Source organism: Dermacentor variabilis, chromosome 4 (genome assembly GCF_050947875.1).
Source record: "Dermacentor variabilis isolate Ectoservices chromosome 4, ASM5094787v1, whole genome shotgun sequence".
Classification (NCBI taxonomy): domain Eukaryota; kingdom Metazoa; phylum Arthropoda; class Arachnida; order Ixodida; family Ixodidae; genus Dermacentor; species Dermacentor variabilis.
The window spans coordinates 196,722,680-196,737,128 of record NC_134571.1 but is presented as its reverse complement, the minus strand read 5'-3'; positions in this window follow the sequence as shown (position 1 = coordinate 196,737,128).

The window sequence follows — 14,449 nt, the reverse complement described above, 5'->3', positions numbered from 1 at the left end:
CCACCGGAAGGCAAACTCAAACTTCAAACAAGAACAGACACAATGCCGTCGACAGAGGAATCGCTGTCCGAATATTCGTCTTGCTGCGCCGCCAGTATTGATTCAAGCTTATCTACCATACACTTCACAAACACCTTAACACGAAGGCTTACTTTGCCACGATTTGATAACATTAGCTGCTGCTTTTTGTACGAAATAGCAAGGATCTTGCGCAAATTCTTCTCCATCGTGTCTGCAATGAAGACGTCTTCGCTCTGAAAATAAACACGTCTTGTCAGCTGGCACACCAAGAGCAAAGTGAGAACGAGTTCTCTGCATAAGAAAGGGAAGGGTCAAACTGTGACGAATTTTTTAGAAACGAAAGCGGGGCCAGCAAATCGTTGACATTCCTTTGTTGCCAGCGGGTGGGTGAAGCCTTTGTTGAAGTGATTTAGAGGTGTCAGCTCCACTGCTGCTTGGTTTATGCCTGAGGAACTGAAATCGCTAGGCCTGCAAAATGACGTTCATTTAAATGCCCATTACGCGGAAGGTAATGTGCAATATTGGTCGTAATCTAGTAAAAGTGCTGTTGCTTAACTATTTTGATAGGTTAGATTGCTGATATCTGCCGCAAAATTATCTCGCAAGCTCAAATGCGACCTATCGGAACCATCAGAGCAATTATAACGTTGTGATACGTTTCATATGCAGCTGTTCAGAGGAATGTACCTGCTAATACAGTTTTTTTAATGATGAAAGAAACATTCATGTCACCGTTAGACTAGCCATTTTCGAAGGCTGTAAGCCCTGACACGTACGCTCTTAGAAACTTTCGACAGAATATAACAATGAGAACGCATGCGTGTCTCAAAACTTGAAAATAAAAAAATGAAAACTAGTAACCACGCAACATCGACACGGAAATCGAGTAGTTCAACTGGTAATGTCAATGCAGCCAACGCTTTCAAATGCGTTCTCGCATATTTCTGGGGAGCAACTGCTATCCGTAAAAAAATTGCACGCGTACATAATTTTGGTCCAGTCATAAGGAAGGAGGAGAATGAGCAGGCGCGAGCTAGCCTTTGTCAAAGTACAAGCAAAATAACGGTCAAGAAATAAACAAGGACGGAAGAAGGGTGGTTTGAAAATAACAAAACAAAGAGGTCAGGGGGGGTACTGGTCTGACATTATTTCGAAAACAATAGAGAAATAACTAAGAACGTTAAGAATACTTACACACGCACGGCCACTGCTAAGGCAATGTGCTTCGCTTTCTGACAAGGCTGGCGCTATTCATATTTCCCCTCCGGAAGGCAAACTCAAACAAGAACGGACACAATGCCGTCGTCTTAGGAATCGCTGTCCGAATATTCGTCTTGCTGCGCCGCCAGTATTGATTCAAGCTTATCTACCATACACTTCACAAACACCTTAACACGAAGGCTTGCTTTGCCACGATTTGATAACATTAGCTGCTGCTTTATGTACAAAATAGCAAGGATCTTGCTCAAATTCTTCTCCATCGTGTCTGCCGTGAAGACGTTTCGCTCTGAAAACAAAGACGTCTTGTCAGCTCGCACACCAAGACCAAAGTGAGAACGAGTCCTCCGCAAAAGAAAGGGAAGGGTCAAACTGTGACGAATTTTTTAGAAACGAAAGAGGGGCCAGCAAATCGTTGACATTCCTTTGTTGCCAGCGGGTGGGTGAATCTTTTGTTGAAGTGGATGAGATGTGTCAGCTCCACTGCTGCTTGGTTCATGCCTGAGGAACTGAAATCGCTAGGCCTGCAAAATGACGTTTATTGTAATGCCCATAACGCGGAAGGTAATGTGCAATATTGGTCGTAATCTAGCAAAAGTTCTGTTGCTTAACTATTTTGATAGGTTAGATTGCTGATATCTGCCGCAACATTATCTCGCAAGCTCAAGTGCGACCTATCGGAACCATCAGAGCAATTATAACGTTGGGATACGTTTCTTATGCAGCTTTTCAGCGGAATGTACCTGCTAATACAGTTTCTTTACTGATGAAGGAAACATTCATGTCACCGTTATACTAGCCATTTTCGAAGGCTGCAAGCCCTGACACGTACGCTCTTAGAAACTATCGACAGAATATAACAATAAAAACGCATGCGAGCCTCAAATCTTGAAAATAAAAAAGAAAACTAGTAACCACGCGACATGGACACGGAAATCGAGTAGTTGAACTGGTAATGTCACTGCAGCCAGCGCTTCCAAATGCGGACTCGCATATTTCTGGGGAGCAACTGCTATCCTTAAAAAAAATTGCACGCGTACATAATTTTCGTCCAGTCATAAGGAAGGAGGAGAATGAGCAGGCGCGAGCTAGCCTTTGTCAAAGTACAAGCAAAATAACGGTCAAGAAATAAACAGGGACGGAAGTAGGGCGGTTTGAAAATAACACAAGAAAGAGGTCAGGGGGGGGTACTGGTCTGACATTCTTTCGAAAATAATAGTGAAATAACTAAGAACGTTAAGAATACACACACAAGCGCGGCCACTGCTAAGGCAATTGCTTCGCTTTCTGACAAAGCAGGCGCTATTCATCTTTCCCCTCCCGAAGGCAAACTCAAACAAGAACGGACACAATGCCGTCGTCAGAGGAATCACTGTCCGAATATTCGTCTTGCTGGGCCGCCCGTATTGATTCAAGGTTATCTACCATACCCTTCACAAACACCTTAACACGAAGGCTTACTTTGCCACGATTTGATAACATTAGCTGCTGCTTTTTGTACGAAATAGCAAGGATCTTGCGCAAATTCTTCTCCATCGTGTCTGCCGTGAAGACGTCTTCGCTCTGAAAATAAACACGTCTTGTCAGCTGGCACACCAAGAGCAAAGTGAGAACGAGTTCTCTGCAAAGGAAAGGGAGGGGTCAAACTGTGACGAATTTTTAGAAACGAAAGGGGGGCCAGCAAATCGTTGACATTCATTTGTTGCCAGCGGGTGGGTGAAGCCTTTGTTGAAGTGTTTGAGAGGTGTCAGCTCCACTGCTGCTTGGTTTATGCCTGAGGAACTGAAATCGCTAGGCCTGCAAAATGACGTTTATTGTAATGCCCATTACGCGGAAGGTAATGTGCAATATTGGTCGTAATCTAGTAAAAGTGCTGTTGCTTAACTATTTTTATAGGTTAGATTGCTGATATCTGCCGCAACATTATCTCGCAAGCTCAAGTTGAACATATCGGAAATATCAGAGCAATTATAACGTTGTGATACACTTCATATGCAGCTGTTAAGCGGTATGTACCTGCTAATACAGTTTTTTTAATGATGAAAGAAACATTCATGTCACCGTTACACTAGCCATTTTCGAAGGCTATAAGCCCTGACACGTACGCTGTTAGAAATTGTCGACAGAATATAACAATAAAAACGCATGCGTGTCTTAAAACTTGAAAATAAAAAAGAAAACTAGTAACCACGCAACATGGAGACGGAAATCGAGTAGCTGAACTGGTAATGTCACTGCAGCCAACGCTTCCAAATGCGGACTCGCATATTTCTGGGGAGCAACTGCTATCCTTAAAAAAATTGTACGCGTACATAATTTAGTCCAGTCATAAGGAAGGAGGAGAATGAGAAGGCGCGAGCTAGCCTTTGTCAAAGTACAAGCAAAATAACGGTCAAGAAATAAAGAAGGACGGAAGAAGGGTGGTTTGAAAATAACATAAGAGTAGAGGGGGGGTACTGGTCTGACATTATTTCAAAAACAATAGAGAAATAACTAAGAACGTTAAGAATACTTACACACGCGCGGCCACTGCTAAGACAATGTGCTTCGCTTTCTGACAAAGCTGGCGCTATTCATATTTCCCCTCCGGAAGGCAAACTCAAACTTCAAACACGAACGTACACAATGCCGTCGTCAGAGGAATCGCTGTCCGAATATTCGTCTTGCTGCGCCGCCAGTATTGATTCAAGCTTATCTACCATACACTTCAAAAACACCTTAACACGAAGGCTTACTTTGCCACGATTTGATAATATTTGCTGCTGCTTTTTGTACGAAATAGCAAGGATCTTGCGCAAATTCTTCTCCATCGTGTCTGCAGTGAAGACGTCTTCGCTCTGACAATAAGCACGTCTTGTCAGCTGGCACACCAAGAGCAAAGTGAGAACGAGTTATCCGCAAAGGAAAGGGAGGGGTCAAACTGTGACGAATTTCTTAGAAACGAAAGGGGGGCCAGCGAATCGCTGACATTCCTTTGTTGCCAGCGGGTGGGTGAAGCCTTTGTTGAAGTGGTTGAGAGGTGTCAGCTCCACTGCTGCTTGGTTCATGCCTGAGGAACTGAAATCGCTGGGCCTGCAAAATGACGTTTATTGTAATGCCCATAACGCGGAAGGTAATGTGAAATATTGGTCGTAATCTAGTAAAAGTGCTGTTGCCTAACTATTTTGATAGGTTAGATTGCTGATATCTGCCGCAACATTATCTCGCAAGCTCAAGTGCGACCTGTCGGAACCATCAGAGCAATTATACCGTTGTGATACGTTTCATATATGCAGCTGTTCAGCGAAATGTACCTGCTAATACAGTTTTTTTAATGATGAAAGAAACATTCATGTCACCGTTACACTAGCCATTTTCGAAGGCTGTAAGCCCAGACACGTACGCTATTAGAAACTGCCGACAGAATACAACAATGAAAACGCATGCGTGTCTCAAAACTTGAAAATAAGAAAAGAAAACTAGTAACCACGCAACATGGACACGGAAATCGAGTAGTTCAACTGGTAATGTCAGTGCAGCCAGCGCTTCCAAATGCGGAGTCGCATATTTCTGGGGTGCAACTGCTATCCTTAAAAAAATTGCACGCGTACATAATTTTCGTCCAGTCATAAGGAAGGAGGTGAACGAGCAGGCGCGAGCTAGCCTTTGTCAAAGTAGAAGCAAAATAACTGTCAAGAAATAAACAAGGACGGAAGAAGGGTGGTTTGAAAATAACATAGGAGAAGAGTGGGGGTACTGGTCTGACATTATTTCGAAAACAATAGAGAAATAACTAAGAACGTTAAGAATACTTACACACGCACGGCCACTGCTAAGGCAATGTGCTTCGCTTTCTGACAAAGCTGGCGCTATTCTTCTTTCCCCTCCGGAAGGCAAACTCAAACTTCAAACAAGAAAGGACACAATGCCATCGTCAGAGGAATCGTTGTCCGAATATTCGTCTTCCTGCGCTGCCAGTATTGATTCAAGCTTATCTACCACACACTTCACAAACACCTTAACACGAAGGCTTACTTTGCCACGATTTGATAACATTAGCTGCTGGTTTTTGTACGAAATAGCAAGGATCTTGCGCAAATTCTTCTCCATCGTGTCTGCCGTGAAGACGTCTTCGCTCTGAAAACAAAGACGTCTTGTCAGCTCGCACACCAAGACCAAAGTGAGAACGAGTTCTCCGCAAAAGAAAGGGAAGGGTCAAACTGTGACGAATTTTTTAGAAACGTAAGAGGGGCCAGCAAATCGCTGTCATTCCTTTGTTGCCAGTGGGTGGGTGAAGCCTTTGTTGAAGTGGTTGAGAGGTGTCAGCTCATCTGCTGCTTGGTTCATGTCCGAGGAACTGAAATCGCTAGGCCTGCAAAATGACGTTTATTGCAATGCCCATAACGCGGAAGGTAATGTGCAATATTGGTCGTAATCTAGTAAAAGTGGTGTTGCTTAACTATTTTTATAGGTTAGATTGCTGATATCTGCCGCAACATTATCTCGCAAGCTCAAGTGCGACCTATCGGAACCATCAGAGCAACTATAACCTTGTGATATGTTTCATATGCAGCTGTTCATCGGAATGTACCTGCTAATACAGTTTTTTTAATGATGAAAGAAACATTCATGTCACCGTTACACTAGCCATTTGCGAAGGCTTTAAGCCCTGACACGTACGCTATTAGAAACTGTCGACAGAATACAACAATGTAAACGCATGCGTGTCTCAAAACTTGAAAATAAAAAAAGAAAACTAGTAACCACGCAACATGGACACGGAAATCGAGTAGTTCAACTGGTAATGTCAATGCAGCCAGCGCTTTCAAATGATGACTCGCATATTTCTGGGGAGCAACTGCTATCCTTAAAAAAATTGCACGCGTACATAATTTTGGTCCAGTCATAAGGAAGGAGGAGAATGAGCAGGCGCGAGCTAGCCTTTGTCAAAGTACAAGCAAAATAGCGGTGAAGAAATAAACAAGGACGGAAGAAGGGTGGTTTGAAAATAACATAAGACCAGAGTGGGGGTACTGGTCTGACATTCTTTCGAAAATAATAGTGAAATAACTAAGAACGTTAAGAATACTTACACGCGCGCGGCCACTGCTAAGCCAATGTGCTTCGCTATCTGACAAAGCTGGCGCTATTCATATTTCCCCTCTGGAAGGCAAACTCAAACTTCAAACAAGAACTGACACAATGCCGTCGTCAGAGGAATCGCTGTCCGAATATTCGTCTTGCTGCGCCGCCAGTATTGATTCAAGCTTATCTACCATACACTTCACAAACACCTTAACACGAAGGCTTACTTTGCCACGATTTGATAACATTAGCTGCTGCTTTTTGTACGAAATAGCAAGGATCTTGCTTAAATACTTCTCCATCGTGTCTGCCGTGAAGACGTCTTCGCTCTGAAAATAAACACGTCTTGTCAGCTGGCACACCAAGAGCAAAGTGAGAACGAGTTCTCCGCAAAGGAAAGGGAGGGGTTAAACTGTGACGAATTTTTTAGAAACGAAAGGGGGGCCAGCAAATCGCTGACATTCCTTTGTTGCCAGCGGGTGGGTGAAGCCTTTGTTGAAGTGGTTGAGAGCGGTCAACTCCACTGCTGCTTGGTTCATGTCTGAGGAACTGAAATCGCTAGGCCTGCAAAATCACGTTTATTGTAATGCCCATAACGCGGAAGGTAATGTGCACTATTGGTCGTAATCTAGTAAAAGTGCTGTTGCTTAACTATTTTTATAGGTTAGATTGCTGATATCTGCCGCAACATTATCTCGCAAGCTCATGTGCGACCTATCGGAACCATCAGAGCAATTATAACGTTGTGATACGTTTCATATGCAGCTGTTCAGAGGAATGTACCTGCTAATACACTTTTTTTACTGATGAAAGAAACATTCATGTCACCGTTAGACTAGCCATTTTCGAAGGCTGTAAGCCCTGACACGTACGCTCTTAGAAACTGTGGACAGAATATAACAATGAAAACGCATGCGTGTCTCAAAACTTGAAAATAAAAAAAAGAAAACTACTAACCACGCAACATGGACACGGAAATCGAGTAGTTGAACTGGTAATGTCAATGCAGCCAACGCTTCCAAATGCGGACTCGCATATTTCTGGGGAACAACTGCTATCCTTAAAAAAATTGCACGCATACATAATTTTCGTCCAGTCATAAGGAAGGAGGAGAATGAGCAGGCGCGAGCTAGCCTTTGTCAAAGTACAAGCAAAATAACGGTCAAGAAATAAACAAGGACGGAAGAAGGGTGGTTTGAAAATAACATAAGAGCAGAGTGGGGGTACTGGTCTGACATTATTTCGAAAACAATAGAGAAATAACTAAGAACGTTAAGAATACTTACACACGCGCGGCCACTGCTAAGGCAATGTGCTTCGCTTTCTGACAAGGCTGGCGCTATTCATATTTCCCCTCCGGAAGGCAAACTCAAACTTGAAACAAGAACGGACACAATGCCGTCGTCAGAGGAATCGCTGTCCGAATATTCGTCTTGCTGCGCCGCCAGTATTGATTCAAGCTTATCTACCATACACTTCACAAACACCTTAACACGAAGGCTTACTTTGCCACGATTTGATAACATTAGCTGCTGCTTTTTGTGCGAAACAGCAAGGATCTTGCGCAAATTCTTCTCCATCGTGTCTGCCGTGAAGACGTCTTCGCTCTGACAATAAGCACGTCTTGTCAGCTGGCACACCAAGAGCAAAGTGAGAACGAGTTCTCCGCAAAGGAAAGGGAGGGGTCAAACTGTGACGAATTTCTTAGAAACGAAAGGGGGGCCAGCAAATCGCTGACATTCCTTTGTTGCCAGCGGGTGGGTGAAGCCTTTGTTGAAGTGGTTGAGAGGTGTCAGCTCCAGCGGAATGTACCTGCTAATACAGTATTTTTAATGATGAAAGAAACATTCATGTCACCGTTACACTAGCCATTTTCGAAGGCTGTAAGCCCTGACACGTACGCTATTAGAAACTGTCGACAGAATATAACAATGAAAACGCATGCGTGTCTCAAAACTTGAAAATAAAAAAAGAGAACTAGTAACCACGCAACATGGACACGGAAATCGAGTAGTTCAACTGGTAATGTCAATGCAGCCAGCGCTTTCAAATGAGGACTCGCATATTTCTGGGGAGCAACTGCTATCCTTAAAAAAATTGCACGCGTACATAATTTTGGTCCAGTCATAAGGAAGGAGGAGAATGAGCAGGCGCGAGCTAGCCTTTGTCAAAGTACAAGCAAAATAACGGTCAAGAAATAAACAAGGGCGGAAGTAGGGCGGTTTGAAAATAACATAAGAAAGAGCTGAGTGGGGGTACTGGTCTGACATTCTTTCGAAAATAATAGTGAAATAACTAAGAACGTTAAGAACACTTACACACGCGCGGCCACTGCTAAGGCAATGTGCTTCGCTTTCTGACAAGGCTGGCGCTATTCATATTTCCCCACCGGAAGGCAAACTCAAACTTCAAACAAGAACAGACACAATGCCGTCGACAGAGGAATCGCTGTCCGAATATTCGTCTTGCTGCGCCGCCAGTATTGATTCAAGCTTATCTACCATACACTTCACAAACACCTTAACACGAAGGCTTACTTTGCCACGATTTGATAACATTAGCTGCTGCTTTTTGTACGAAATAGCAAGGATCTTGCGCAAATTCTTCTCCATCGTGTCTGCAATGAAGACGTCTTCGCTCTGAAAATAAACACGTCTTGTCAGCTGGCACACCAAGAGCAAAGTGAGAACGAGTTCTCTGCATAAGAAAGGGAAGGGTCAAACTGTGACGAATTTTTTAGAAACGAAAGCGGGGCCAGCAAATCGTTGACATTCCTTTGTTGCCAGCGGGTGGGTGAAGCCTTTGTTGAAGTGATTTAGAGGTGTCAGCTCCACTGCTGCTTGGTTTATGCCTGAGGAACTGAAATCGCTAGGCCTGCAAAATGACGTTCATTTAAATGCCCATTACGCGGAAGGTAATGTGCAATATTGGTCGTAATCTAGTAAAAGTGCTGTTGCTTAACTATTTTGATAGGTTAGATTGCTGATATCTGCCGCAAAATTATCTCGCAAGCTCAAATGCGACCTATCGGAACCATCAGAGCAATTATAACGTTGTGATACGTTTCATATGCAGCTGTTCAGAGGAATGTACCTGCTAATACAGTTTTTTTAATGATGAAAGAAACATTCATGTCACCGTTAGACTAGCCATTTTCGAAGGCTGTAAGCCCTGACACGTACGCTCTTAGAAACTTTCGACAGAATATAACAATGAGAACGCATGCGTGTCTCAAAACTTGAAAATAAAAAAATGAAAACTAGTAACCACGCAACATCGACACGGAAATCGAGTAGTTCAACTGGTAATGTCAATGCAGCCAACGCTTTCAAATGCGTTCTCGCATATTTCTGGGGAGCAACTGCTATCCGTAAAAAAATTGCACGCGTACATAATTTTGGTCCAGTCATAAGGAAGGAGGAGAATGAGCAGGCGCGAGCTAGCCTTTGTCAAAGTACAAGCAAAATAACGGTCAAGAAATAAACAAGGACGGAAGAAGGGTGGTTTGAAAATAACAAAACAAAGAGGTCAGGGGGGGTACTGGTCTGACATTATTTCGAAAACAATAGAGAAATAACTAAGAACGTTAAGAATACTTACACACGCACGGCCACTGCTAAGGCAATGTGCTTCGCTTTCTGACAAGGCTGGCGCTATTCATATTTCCCCTCCGGAAGGCAAACTCAAACAAGAACGGACACAATGCCGTCGTCTTAGGAATCGCTGTCCGAATATTCGTCTTGCTGCGCCGCCAGTATTGATTCAAGCTTATCTACCATACACTTCACAAACACCTTAACACGAAGGCTTGCTTTGCCACGATTTGATAACATTAGCTGCTGCTTTATGTACAAAATAGCAAGGATCTTGCTCAAATTCTTCTCCATCGTGTCTGCCGTGAAGACGTTTCGCTCTGAAAACAAAGACGTCTTGTCAGCTCGCACACCAAGACCAAAGTGAGAACGAGTCCTCCGCAAAAGAAAGGGAAGGGTCAAACTGTGACGAATTTTTTAGAAACGAAAGAGGGGCCAGCAAATCGTTGACATTCCTTTGTTGCCAGCGGGTGGGTGAATCTTTTGTTGAAGTGGATGAGATGTGTCAGCTCCACTGCTGCTTGGTTCATGCCTGAGGAACTGAAATCGCTAGGCCTGCAAAATGACGTTTATTGTAATGCCCATAACGCGGAAGGTAATGTGCAATATTGGTCGTAATCTAGCAAAAGTTCTGTTGCTTAACTATTTTGATAGGTTAGATTGCTGATATCTGCCGCAACATTATCTCGCAAGCTCAAGTGCGACCTATCGGAACCATCAGAGCAATTATAACGTTGGGATACGTTTCTTATGCAGCTTTTCAGCGGAATGTACCTGCTAATACAGTTTCTTTACTGATGAAGGAAACATTCATGTCACCGTTATACTAGCCATTTTCGAAGGCTGCAAGCCCTGACACGTACGCTCTTAGAAACTATCGACAGAATATAACAATAAAAACGCATGCGAGCCTCAAATCTTGAAAATAAAAAAGAAAACTAGTAACCACGCGACATGGACACGGAAATCGAGTAGTTGAACTGGTAATGTCACTGCAGCCAGCGCTTCCAAATGCGGACTCGCATATTTCTGGGGAGCAACTGCTATCCTTAAAAAAAATTGCACGCGTACATAATTTTCGTCCAGTCATAAGGAAGGAGGAGAATGAGCAGGCGCGAGCTAGCCTTTGTCAAAGTACAAGCAAAATAACGGTCAAGAAATAAACAGGGACGGAAGTAGGGCGGTTTGAAAATAACACAAGAAAGAGGTCAGGGGGGGGTACTGGTCTGACATTCTTTCGAAAATAATAGTGAAATAACTAAGAACGTTAAGAATACACACACAAGCGCGGCCACTGCTAAGGCAATTGCTTCGCTTTCTGACAAAGCAGGCGCTATTCATCTTTCCCCTCCCGAAGGCAAACTCAAACAAGAACGGACACAATGCCGTCGTCAGAGGAATCACTGTCCGAATATTCGTCTTGCTGGGCCGCCCGTATTGATTCAAGGTTATCTACCATACCCTTCACAAACACCTTAACACGAAGGCTTACTTTGCCACGATTTGATAACATTAGCTGCTGCTTTTTGTACGAAATAGCAAGGATCTTGCGCAAATTCTTCTCCATCGTGTCTGCCGTGAAGACGTCTTCGCTCTGAAAATAAACACGTCTTGTCAGCTGGCACACCAAGAGCAAAGTGAGAACGAGTTCTCTGCAAAGGAAAGGGAGGGGTCAAACTGTGACGAATTTTTAGAAACGAAAGGGGGGCCAGCAAATCGTTGACATTCATTTGTTGCCAGCGGGTGGGTGAAGCCTTTGTTGAAGTGTTTGAGAGGTGTCAGCTCCACTGCTGCTTGGTTTATGCCTGAGGAACTGAAATCGCTAGGCCTGCAAAATGACGTTTATTGTAATGCCCATTACGCGGAAGGTAATGTGCAATATTGGTCGTAATCTAGTAAAAGTGCTGTTGCTTAACTATTTTTATAGGTTAGATTGCTGATATCTGCCGCAACATTATCTCGCAAGCTCAAGTTGAACATATCGGAAATATCAGAGCAATTATAACGTTGTGATACACTTCATATGCAGCTGTTAAGCGGTATGTACCTGCTAATACAGTTTTTTTAATGATGAAAGAAACATTCATGTCACCGTTACACTAGCCATTTTCGAAGGCTATAAGCCCTGACACGTACGCTGTTAGAAATTGTCGACAGAATATAACAATAAAAACGCATGCGTGTCTTAAAACTTGAAAATAAAAAAGAAAACTAGTAACCACGCAACATGGAGACGGAAATCGAGTAGCTGAACTGGTAATGTCACTGCAGCCAACGCTTCCAAATGCGGACTCGCATATTTCTGGGGAGCAACTGCTATCCTTAAAAAAATTGTACGCGTACATAATTTAGTCCAGTCATAAGGAAGGAGGAGAATGAGAAGGCGCGAGCTAGCCTTTGTCAAAGTACAAGCAAAATAACGGTCAAGAAATAAAGAAGGACGGAAGAAGGGTGGTTTGAAAATAACATAAGAGTAGAGGGGGGGTACTGGTCTGACATTATTTCAAAAACAATAGAGAAATAACTAAGAACGTTAAGAATACTTACACACGCGCGGCCACTGCTAAGACAATGTGCTTCGCTTTCTGACAAAGCTGGCGCTATTCATATTTCCCCTCCGGAAGGCAAACTCAAACTTCAAACACGAACGTACACAATGCCGTCGTCAGAGGAATCGCTGTCCGAATATTCGTCTTGCTGCGCCGCCAGTATTGATTCAAGCTTATCTACCATACACTTCAAAAACACCTTAACACGAAGGCTTACTTTGCCACGATTTGATAATATTTGCTGCTGCTTTTTGTACGAAATAGCAAGGATCTTGCGCAAATTCTTCTCCATCGTGTCTGCAGTGAAGACGTCTTCGCTCTGACAATAAGCACGTCTTGTCAGCTGGCACACCAAGAGCAAAGTGAGAACGAGTTATCCGCAAAGGAAAGGGAGGGGTCAAACTGTGACGAATTTCTTAGAAACGAAAGGGGGGCCAGCGAATCGCTGACATTCCTTTGTTGCCAGCGGGTGGGTGAAGCCTTTGTTGAAGTGGTTGAGAGGTGTCAGCTCCACTGCTGCTTGGTTCATGCCTGAGGAACTGAAATCGCTGGGCCTGCAAAATGACGTTTATTGTAATGCCCATAACGCGGAAGGTAATGTGAAATATTGGTCGTAATCTAGTAAAAGTGCTGTTGCCTAACTATTTTGATAGGTTAGATTGCTGATATCTGCCGCAACATTATCTCGCAAGCTCAAGTGCGACCTGTCGGAACCATCAGAGCAATTATACCGTTGTGATACGTTTCATATATGCAGCTGTTCAGCGAAATGTACCTGCTAATACAGTTTTTTTAATGATGAAAGAAACATTCATGTCACCGTTACACTAGCCATTTTCGAAGGCTGTAAGCCCAGACACGTACGCTATTAGAAACTGCCGACAGAATACAACAATGAAAACGCATGCGTGTCTCAAAACTTGAAAATAAGAAAAGAAAACTAGTAACCACGCAACATGGACACGGAAATCGAGTAGTTCAACTGGTAATGTCAGTGCAGCCAGCGCTTCCAAATGCGGAGTCGCATATTTCTGGGGTGCAACTGCTATCCTTAAAAAAATTGCACGCGTACATAATTTTCGTCCAGTCATAAGGAAGGAGGTGAACGAGCAGGCGCGAGCTAGCCTTTGTCAAAGTAGAAGCAAAATAACTGTCAAGAAATAAACAAGGACGGAAGAAGGGTGGTTTGAAAATAACATAGGAGAAGAGTGGGGGTACTGGTCTGACATTATTTCGAAAACAATAGAGAAATAACTAAGAACGTTAAGAATACTTACACACGCACGGCCACTGCTAAGGCAATGTGCTTCGCTTTCTGACAAAGCTGGCGCTATTCTTCTTTCCCCTCCGGAAGGCAAACTCAAACTTCAAACAAGAAAGGACACAATGCCATCGTCAGAGGAATCGCTATCCGAATATTCGTCTTGCTGCGCCGCCAGTATTGATTCAAGCTTATCTACCATACACTTCACAAACACCTTAACACGAAGGCTTGCTTTGCCACGATTTGATAACATTAGCTGCTGCTTTATGTACGAAATAGCAAGGATCTTGCTCAAATTCTTCTCCATCGTGTCTGCCGTGAAGACGTCTTCGCTCTGAAAACAAAGACGTCTTGTCAGCTCGCACACCAAGACCAAAGTGAGAACGAGTTCTCCGCAAAAGAAAGGGAAGGGTCAAACTGTGACGAATTTTTTAGAAACGGAAGAGGGGCCAGCAAATCGTTGACATTCCTTTGTTGCCAGCGGGTGGGTGAAGCCTTTGTTGAAGTGGATGAGATGTGTCAGCTCCACTGCTGCTTGGTTCATGCCTGAGGAACTGAAATCGCTAGGCCTGCAAAATGACGTTTATTGTAATGCACATAACGCGGAAGGTAATGTGCAATATTGGTCGTAATCTAGCAAAAGTTCTGTTGCTTAACTATTTTGATAGGTTAGATTGCTGATATCTGCCGCAACATTATCTCGCAAGCTCAAGTGCGACCTATCGGAACCATCAGAGCAA